Source organism: Narcine bancroftii, chromosome 2 (genome assembly GCF_036971445.1).
Source record: "Narcine bancroftii isolate sNarBan1 chromosome 2, sNarBan1.hap1, whole genome shotgun sequence".
Lineage (NCBI taxonomy): Eukaryota > Metazoa > Chordata > Chondrichthyes > Torpediniformes > Narcinidae > Narcine > Narcine bancroftii.
This window is the reverse complement of record NC_091470.1, coordinates 227,455,834-227,464,733: the sequence shown is the minus strand read 5'-3', so window position 1 is coordinate 227,464,733 and position 8,900 is coordinate 227,455,834. Positions and strand designations below refer to the sequence as shown.

The 8,900-nt window shown below is 39.4% G+C and overlaps 1 protein-coding gene across 4 annotated transcripts in view; it reads left to right on the top strand.

Annotated features, from left to right (window-relative positions):
- Window positions 1-4,131: 4,131 nt before the first annotated feature.
- rnf19a (ring finger protein 19A, RBR E3 ubiquitin protein ligase) overlaps window positions 4,132-8,900 on the top strand; it is an 81,811-nt gene continuing 77,042 nt past the window's right edge. For 2 of the 4 annotated variants that reach the window (XM_069920433.1, XM_069920427.1), the window contains exon 1: window positions 4,132-4,229. The gene's annotated coding sequence lies outside the window, so the exon portion shown is untranslated. Of the gene's footprint in view, window positions 4,230-7,294; window positions 7,390-8,900 lie in introns of all 4 variants that reach the window. The other 2 variants (XM_069920431.1, XM_069920428.1) reach the window with 2 other exon arrangements.

The following is an 8,900-nucleotide window of genomic DNA, read 5'->3' as shown; positions in this document are numbered from 1 at the left end:
AATGCCACTTTAGTTGCCCATTCAGAGCCAGCTCTTCAGCACTTGACGTCCTGTTTTGCAGAAACTACCAAAATGTTTGGCCTGGAAGTCAGCCTGAAGAAAACTGAGGTCCTCCATCAGCCAGCTCCTCACCATGACTACCATCCCCCTCACATCTCCATCGGGCATACAAAACTCAAAACAGTCAACCAGTTTACCTATCTCGGCTGCACCATTTTATCGGATGCAAGGATCGACAACGAGATAGACAACAGACTCGCCAAGGCAAATAGCGCCTTTGGAAGACTACACAAAAGAATCTGGAAAAACAACCAACTGAAAAACCTCACAAAGATTAGCGTATACAGAGTCATTGTCATACCCACACTCCTGTTCAGCTCCAAATCATGGGTCCTTTACCGGCATCACCTACAGCTCCTAGAACTTTTCCACCAGCGTTGTCTCCGCTCCATCCTCAACATTCATTGGAGCGACTTCATCTCCAACATCGAAGTACTCGAGATGGCAGAGGCCGACAGCATCGAATCCACACTGCTGAAGATCAAACTGAGCTGGGTAGGTCACGTCTCCAGAATGGAGGACCATCGCCTTCCCAAGATCGTGTTATATGGCGAGCTTTCCACTGGCCACCGAGACAGAGGTGCACCAAAGAAGAGGTACAAGGACTGCCTAAAGAAAGCTCTTGGTGACTGCCACATTGACCACCGCCAGTGGGCTGATATCGCCTCAAACCGTGCATCTTTGCGCCTCACAGTTCGGCGGGCAGCAACCTCCTTTGAAGAAGACCACAGAGCCCACCTCACTGTCAAAAGACAAAGGAGGAAAAACCCAACACCCAACCCCAACCAACCAATTTTCCCTTGCAACTGCTGCAACCGTGTCTGCCTGTCCCTCAGCGGACTTATCAGCCACAAACGAGCCTGCAGCTGACGTGGACTTTTACCCCTCCATAAATCTTCGTCCGCGAAGCCAAGCCAAAGAAATAATTGATGTAAATAATTATATTTAACTAAACTATATCTAACATTTTTAATATTGCTCATACAGTCATGGCAAAGTTCTGCCCATCTTTTCTCAGCTATCGAAATATTCAGATCAACCTCCCATTTCTTTTTTGATTTAATGTTGCCTGCTTGCAGTAAGAGGTACATTACAGAGCTTTTTATTAATTAATTGCCTACATTTGTCTTCAGAAGCACGCTTCTGAAAGTCTTTTTCTAATATTAATATCTTATGTTCCAACTATTCTACTTCTTTCATCCCTTTTAATCTTAATTGTAAAATTTATAATTTGAACTCTCAAATATGCTTTTAATGCATCCCAGATTACAAATTTGTTCTTGACTGTTTAAGTTTGCATCACAGAACACAAAAATCTTTCCTTTTTAATAGTGTTGAATTTAATCTCCATCTATATACTGATTTTTGTTTATCTATTATTGATTGTCATTAGCACAGGTTAATAATATGACAATATTCTCGTTTTGTACTCAACATTCAATAATGGATGAATTCTTCTCCAAGCATCTATCAAATTAAAATATTTCAACAAATCCAAAGTCGCTTTTTCTGCTTTTGTTCTCATCACTCCCCTTGGACTTTTATCTAAAATTAGGTCTAAAATGAAATTGAAATCTCCTCCTATCAAAATGTTATCATGTGCTTCTGCTAAATTCAAGAAGGTCTCCTGAATAAATCTCTTATCATCTACATTTGGTGCATAGAGATTAAGAAATGTCTATAATTCTGAGAATATTTGACATTGAACATTTATATATCGCTGGGTCTACCACTACATTCTGTATTTTAATTGGTATATTCTTTTTAACCAAATAGCTACTCCTCTTGCTTTAGAATTAAAAGAATAAGCTACTATATATCCAACCCAATCTCTTTTTAACTTCAAATGTTCTTTCTCTGTTAGATGAGTCTATTTTTTTAATATGTCAAAACTCTTTTCCACTTCACATATCCATTTAAACCATTAGCATTATAATTTACAATTTTAAACATATTACAAAACCAGCATACCTCTTCTCTAGAAATCCAGATGCAAATGAAGAAAAAAACTTCAAAATATATATGTAAAAATAAATACAATTATAAAAAAAGTATAAAAAATCCCTCCCAATAGGTGTTGAGAAAAGGCAATCCAACACCTTTATCCTCTATTTTATGGGCCATGACCAGAGTCATAACTATTACATGACACACTAGAGGTCAGAACCCACTACTCTCCCCAATCCTCCTGGTACTATTACATTAAACCTTCAAATCATACTTCAAACTATAATTAAAGGAAAAAATAACATATATCACATTGATAATACATTTATCTAGAAATATAGAGAAAAAATACAGTATAATGCATTTTAATTTACTTCTCGCTGTACAAAGATATGTTTATCAGAAGACAACCAAGGCAGGAAAAGTCCTCATATTCTTCACTCCCTCTGAACAATTAGCAAACTCTGAGCATATTCTTCTGCTTCCATCACATTCATTAAAAAAATATTTCCTTCACCTGGTCAAAGATCTTCAATGTTGATGGGTGACGCAAGACGAATCTACATCCTTTCTCCCATAAAACTTTCTTGTCCAGATAAAATTCTTTTCTTCTTTTGAGTAGATGAGCACTTATATCAGGGTAAAATATGATTCTTGCACCTTCATACTCAAGCGGAGCTCCTGCCGATCTCGTCTTTGCTGCTACTAATGACAGAATCTTCTCTTTGTCTTGAAAACGAAGAAATTTAACCAGTATTGAACGTGGACTTTGATTTGGAAGTGGCTTAGGTCTAAGAGCTCAATGTGCTCTTTCAATCTCTAAAGGACGATCAAATTTTCAGCTCCCAACATTTCAAAGAGCCATTCCAAAATAAAAGCTGACATATCTTGTTTTTCTACACTTTTAAGACCACCAATCTGAATATTATTTCTCCTACAAAAGTTTTCTAATACATCCACTTTTTGCTGCAGCTTTTTGTTTTCCAGTCAAAGCAGTAGTAGTATCTTCTACAATAGTAACTCTTATCTTCAATATGCTGAACATCTTCTTGTAGTCTCTTCACTGAGTTTTCTAATTGATTTAATTTTTTCTCCATCTTGTTGACAGCTCCCAACACTACTTATTTCCCTCTTCACATTCAACCAGAGCTCATTAATGGTCATCTCTTTTCTTAGCTTCAGCTATAGCAATTCTACTACTTTGTTTTCTCTTTACTTCTACTTCTTCCGAGTCTTCCTCCTCTTCACTGCCTGGGAGCCCGAATCTTGTTCAGACGCTGACTTTGAAGGTCTCAGTTGATTGGGCACGCATGCCACATCACTTCTGGGCTCGTCTTCCTTGATGCCATCTCTCGACCGTTGAGGCATGTCAAATGAAGTACCCTCGGGAGGATCACTCACCCGGGGAGTTGCATGAACGCTACCTCCCTGATTCTAAGATCCAGTAAGCCTTGTATCATTTTGTTTTCCCTTCTTGTCAGGTTCCCATAGCTGCAGCAGCACTTTATCATTTTTTTTTTAGGAGGCATAGTGTACTGTTTAGTTGAATTTTAAGCAAGTTTTAATCGATTAAAACTAAACTTTTTTTGAAAAGATTTCCCAGGAGTTAGGATCTATTCCTAACCCCAGCACATCACAGGACACCCCTGATTGGGCCTCATTTCTGTGAGGGGCACTGGACAAAGTGGCAACTCTCTAGTCTTCCTTATGGTAGTTAATGAATTTCATGTATGTTACATTCTAAATGTAGTATGACGTGACAGTTTTACCTCTGTTAAGTGGTTGAGGACATCTTAAAAGGGATGTGACAGGTACCATAAGGAGATCATTATCTTTCCCAAATGGAGGCTAACGCCATTTAAAAAGTTGTCATCTGTCGCTCTTGTTCCCTCTTTTCATAGTTTTTGCTGCTTCTTCACACATGAGTGGACACATCACCCGGGAAGTTTCTGAATCATCGGTTTTTAATTTTGAAGGCGAGAGGGGCGACCTCCACCAGCCTCCCCCGCCTCGCGCCAGGCGAGGGTGCGGCGCGCGCTCTCGGCACGCAGTGCGCGGCCGCGTCACGCTCGGACAAGCGCAGAAAGCGGTGACGTGATGGAACTCTTCTGCGTCAGCAGGAGGTGCGGTGGGTGGGGCCAGAGAGGGTGAGGCGGAGTGGAGGCGAGGCCAACTCGGCGATCGCCGTGGAATCTCTTCGCATGGCGGAGGGGAGACAGTTGGTGAGTGTGGGAGCCGGGCCCCGGGAGGGGATGGTGAATGGGGGTCGCGGGAGGGGAAGCAGCCTGGCGACGGGCTCGGTGGCACCCTCCCTCCGTCTGTGGTGGTCGTGCGGAGCTGGGTGCTCGGCGTGTGGGGGAGGGAGTGAGGCGCCACCACCACCACCACTCCCCTCTCTTTACTCCGGGAGTAACCTCTCTCCCCTAGGCATTCCACGGGCACGGGCTGAATCCCCCCCCCCCCCCCCTCATAGCTTCGTTTCGCTCTTAACCAAACGCAAAATAAAAACAGATGTTGGGAAGACTCAACCATGGAATGTCACTGGAAGCCTTTGGGGTCACTCCGAGCGTTTGCCGAACTCGAGGCCTCAGCTTTTGATAGATGCTTAAAATTAGGATCTGCCTAGGTCAAAGTTCACGATCTTTAAAAAGAAGGCGTTCATGTCGCCTTCGTGTGCATTTGCGGACATTGCAAAATGTTGCACGGGGGGTGGGGGGGGGGGGGAATAGAATCACGGTGGCAATCAATTTGCGAGCAGCAGATCTGGCAAAACCATTTGATAATGATTTGGTAACCTACTTTCCTCTTTTAAGTGAAGGATAGTGGGTTGGTTGTTAAGGATGCCTCCTGTGTTATTTGAAGCAATGGCGTGACTTTAAAAAAAAATACACAAGAATGCAGATGAGTTTTCATTTTGACATTGCACCCAGGAGAGAAATGCAGCATCCCTTCTGTATTGCACTGTAGCGTTATCCTAGTTTTTGTACTGGAGTCTCTGGAGTGGGACTCGCATCTGGAAATTCTGATTCAGGCAGGAGTGTTACCAACTGAGTCACAGTTGTCACTCATATTTCCTCCTTTGATAAATTAGTGTGGTTAGAAAAGTATAAATCTATTTCAAATCGTTTGGTTTTTATGCGTGAATTTATTTTCTGAATAAAATGAGCAGAATACAAGGCAGCTGTGATCTGCAGTAAAGTTACAATACAGTTGTTTTTCTAAAGCATTAGAATGAATTTTATTTTCAGACTATTGTAGATTTCTTAATGTTCACTATTAATGATTGTTGAGTAAGGGTTATAGTTAAAATAAACTGGTCAACGTGGAAATAATCTGAATCTAATTCAATAAATTTGGACCTCCAAATTGTCTTTGCATGTCTGTGCAGTTTTAAGAGGTGTGTTACAAGGTTCATTTTAAACAACATGTACTTGTTGTGATTATGGTATTGGGTTACATTACAATGAAAATGTAAAAAGGGCGAGGACTGTGCTTGAACGTAAAACTGCTGATGTGATTTTTGTGATGCTTGTGGTATCAGAAAGAGGTACTCTTGGTTTCAAATTGATATAAAGAGGAACTTAAACTTGGCTTTCTTTTATACCACTTCCAAGAATTCTCACTGCAATGCAAATTTTAACAATTCATATTTGTGCAGCGTACTCCTTTTTCAGCAGTAGCTATCCAAAAGGCAATAGCAATAAAGCTTAAGGTAAGATGGCCTGATGGTTTTTAGCTAATGAAGTATTCTGCACTTTTCTTGTGGTTGGATATTCTGTTGGATTCAAACAAGTTTTTGATAACTAATCCAGGTATCTGGAATAAATATCTAAAACTTTTGTTGCACTACAAGTAATTTTTTTTAGGTGGAGTGTGGACTTGTTAAATAGTTCATTTTTAAAAATTAGGGAATGCTTTTCCAGATAGAGATTTCCTTTTTCTCATTCTGAGTAATGAGTTTGCTGTCGTGTACATAAGCACAATGTGCAGATACATCAAAACAGGTTGCAGCCAAACAGGTATGTAAGATGCACTGATTACTAAAGTATACATTAAATTAGCACAATATTTCCAAAACAGATAGGAAATAATAAATGTAAAACAATAAATATTCAGTTTCATTTACTACAAGAAAGAATGTTTCAATAGTGTACAGATCTTTAGTAGTTCTAGGCTAGTGGACTAGTTTATGGTTAGGGTAGGTTAGTGAAGTTCAAAAACTTGATAGCCATTGGATTTAAAAATTGTTTTCAACATAGAGGTACCAAATTTCAGGTTTTGGTGCTTCTGCCTGATGATAACAGCGTGAAGAGGTTGTGACCAGATTTGTTCCTTTGTTGTATTGAGGCACATCATCTATTAGTTGAGGTGAAAGATAGTGCACTCTAGATTCTTTGATTAATGCAAAATGCTTTCTAAAAGGAAGTATTATCTATGTGTAGTCAATGTTGTCTTCTGTGGCCAGGGTTGATGCTAGCAGGCATTTTCAAACTTCTTTGCACAGGCTGCGCTTTTAGTATGTGACCATTTTTGAAACCTGTTTGCAGCCTTAAGATACTTGAACATTTTCATTGTATAAGTTTTTTGAAAAAGATGGAAGAATATCTCTTTAATGAGCACACTTTGCATTGGACTGGACTTGACCATAATTTCCTGGGATATCTGCTTGGACATTAGCTTTTTGTTCCATGATAGTAGCATGTAGCAAAAGTTGAAGTTCTTGTGATGAACTCAAGGGGCAAATTAAATCCCTTCTCTGAAATCATGCACGACTACATTTGTTAATTCAAGAGAACCAGTAGGTAAATAAATGAAGATAAAAAGATAGTCCACAGCAGCTATTGAAAAGTAGAATGCCCAAGTGGGGAATATCTCAGATGACAAAGGGAAGTGACAGTACATAAATTTGGAACTTAATTTTTGGGTGTGATATTTAAATAGATGTCAAAATCAAGATGTACAGAGAAATGCTGTTAGCACTCCGCTATGACAGCGGCAACCGATGCAACCGGGGTTTGAATCTCGTGCACTCAGTAAGGGGATGGTACGTTCTCCCTTTGTCTGCGAGGTGGTTTCCTCCCACCCTTCTAAATGTACCAGGGTTGTAGGTCAATTAGGTGAAATTGGGCGTCACAAGCTCATGGGCTGAAAGGTCCTGTTACTGTGCTATATGTCTAAATTTAAAAAAAAGATTACTGCAAAGAAGTTGCACGAATGATGTACTGTGATAACGTTTCCATATATTTACTAGTTTCTGTTGATGATAAATTAGCACCTATATTTGCAGAAATTGTGGATGCCAAGGAGGGAAGATTTGAGTTTGTCTTTGTATGCTGTGGATCCTACAGTGCAGTGTTGTTTGCTGCTTTGTACATTTGGCAGGTAAGTATTCAAAGCATTACAGTAGCAGCATTGATGGTACAAATATTTCAACACTTCTGTAATGTCTGTAAAACTTAACACTTGTCTGCCAAAAGCCTTTACCGATAATTGTAGCGACATTCAGCTTTTACAACTATCTCTTGTCGCAATCTTTTTAAAGAATTTGAAAACTGGCCTCTAGTTGTTTCTTATTGTACAGATGTGAATTTGTTCACTTCCTATACAGCTGAGAAACTACTTTAGAATAATAGAGATGTTTCATTTTTTTTCAGATGGGTGAATGGCTTAATGGTGGTAGGTAGGAGGGATGTTGATGGAAACCATTGTATCTTTGGAAATGATAAAAGGAAGCAATAGAATATTGTGAAGGCTATGAACCACTTTTTAAACAAATATCTGTATTGCATAACTCAAATTTTCATAAATATGGTGAGCAGTCAGATACTTCGCAATTTTGTCTGGGGAGGCAAAGTCATAGGTTGAAATCTGAACTCAGTAGCATAGAAAAGACATGTAATACTCCTTTTTAAGTTCACCAGTTTAGTTTGAATTGGCTGTTTGCATTTTTGATTTAAAAAAAAATAAATGCTATTTTAATATTGCTCAACTTGAATGGTTTATGCAAGATGGTTACTTGAGTAAACTAACTTGTTTGAAGGTTCAAACCTTTTAAAAAGTATGCATGTTTGAAATATGAAATGCTTTAAGATCTTAGCATCATCTTTGAAGTTACTCGTCTTTGTGTGAACTTGTGACATTGCTTACATTAATGAACGTTAATCTTTAGATTAGTTTTGTTCTGAACTGGTGAGGAGCACCAGTAAAAGGCAGAAAGGAACATAGTTTGCAAATTTTGTCACTGTTTTCACTTGTTTTTTTTTCAAAAAAAGCACACCTCTGGCTAATCAGATTTGGTTGTCAAAATCTCTTTGTATATTTACTCTTTTCAAGCTTTTTCTCTTGAGGTTAAAGAGCCATTATTCACTGACCCTTTCCTTTTGTCAGGTATATTTGGAAATTGTTCGTGCTCTGATTGATCTATCAGAACATAGAACACTACCGTACAGTACAGGTCCTTTAGCCCACGATGTTATGCCGAGCTACAAATTCCCACCAAAAAAAACTAAACCCTTCTTACCTCTAAACCCTTCTTACCTCGAAACCCTCTGTTTTTCTTTTCTCCATGTACCTTTCCAAGAATCTCTTTTATGGCCTTAATGTTTCAGCTTCCACCGCCATCCCTGGCAATGCATTTAAAAAAAGCCCCTGATGTATCTTGTAAACTTTCCTCTCTTCGCTTTGTACACGTGTCCTCTGGTGTTTGCTCTTTCTGCTCTGGGGAAAAAGGTGGTGGCTGTCCACCTTATCCGTGCCCCTCATAGACTGCTATTAAGTCTCCTCTCATCCTTCGCTCCAAAGAAAAAAGTCCCAGCTCTCCTAATCTTGCCTCCTAAGACATTTTCCAATCCAAGCAACATCCTGGTAAATTTCCTCTGCACCGTCTCCATAGC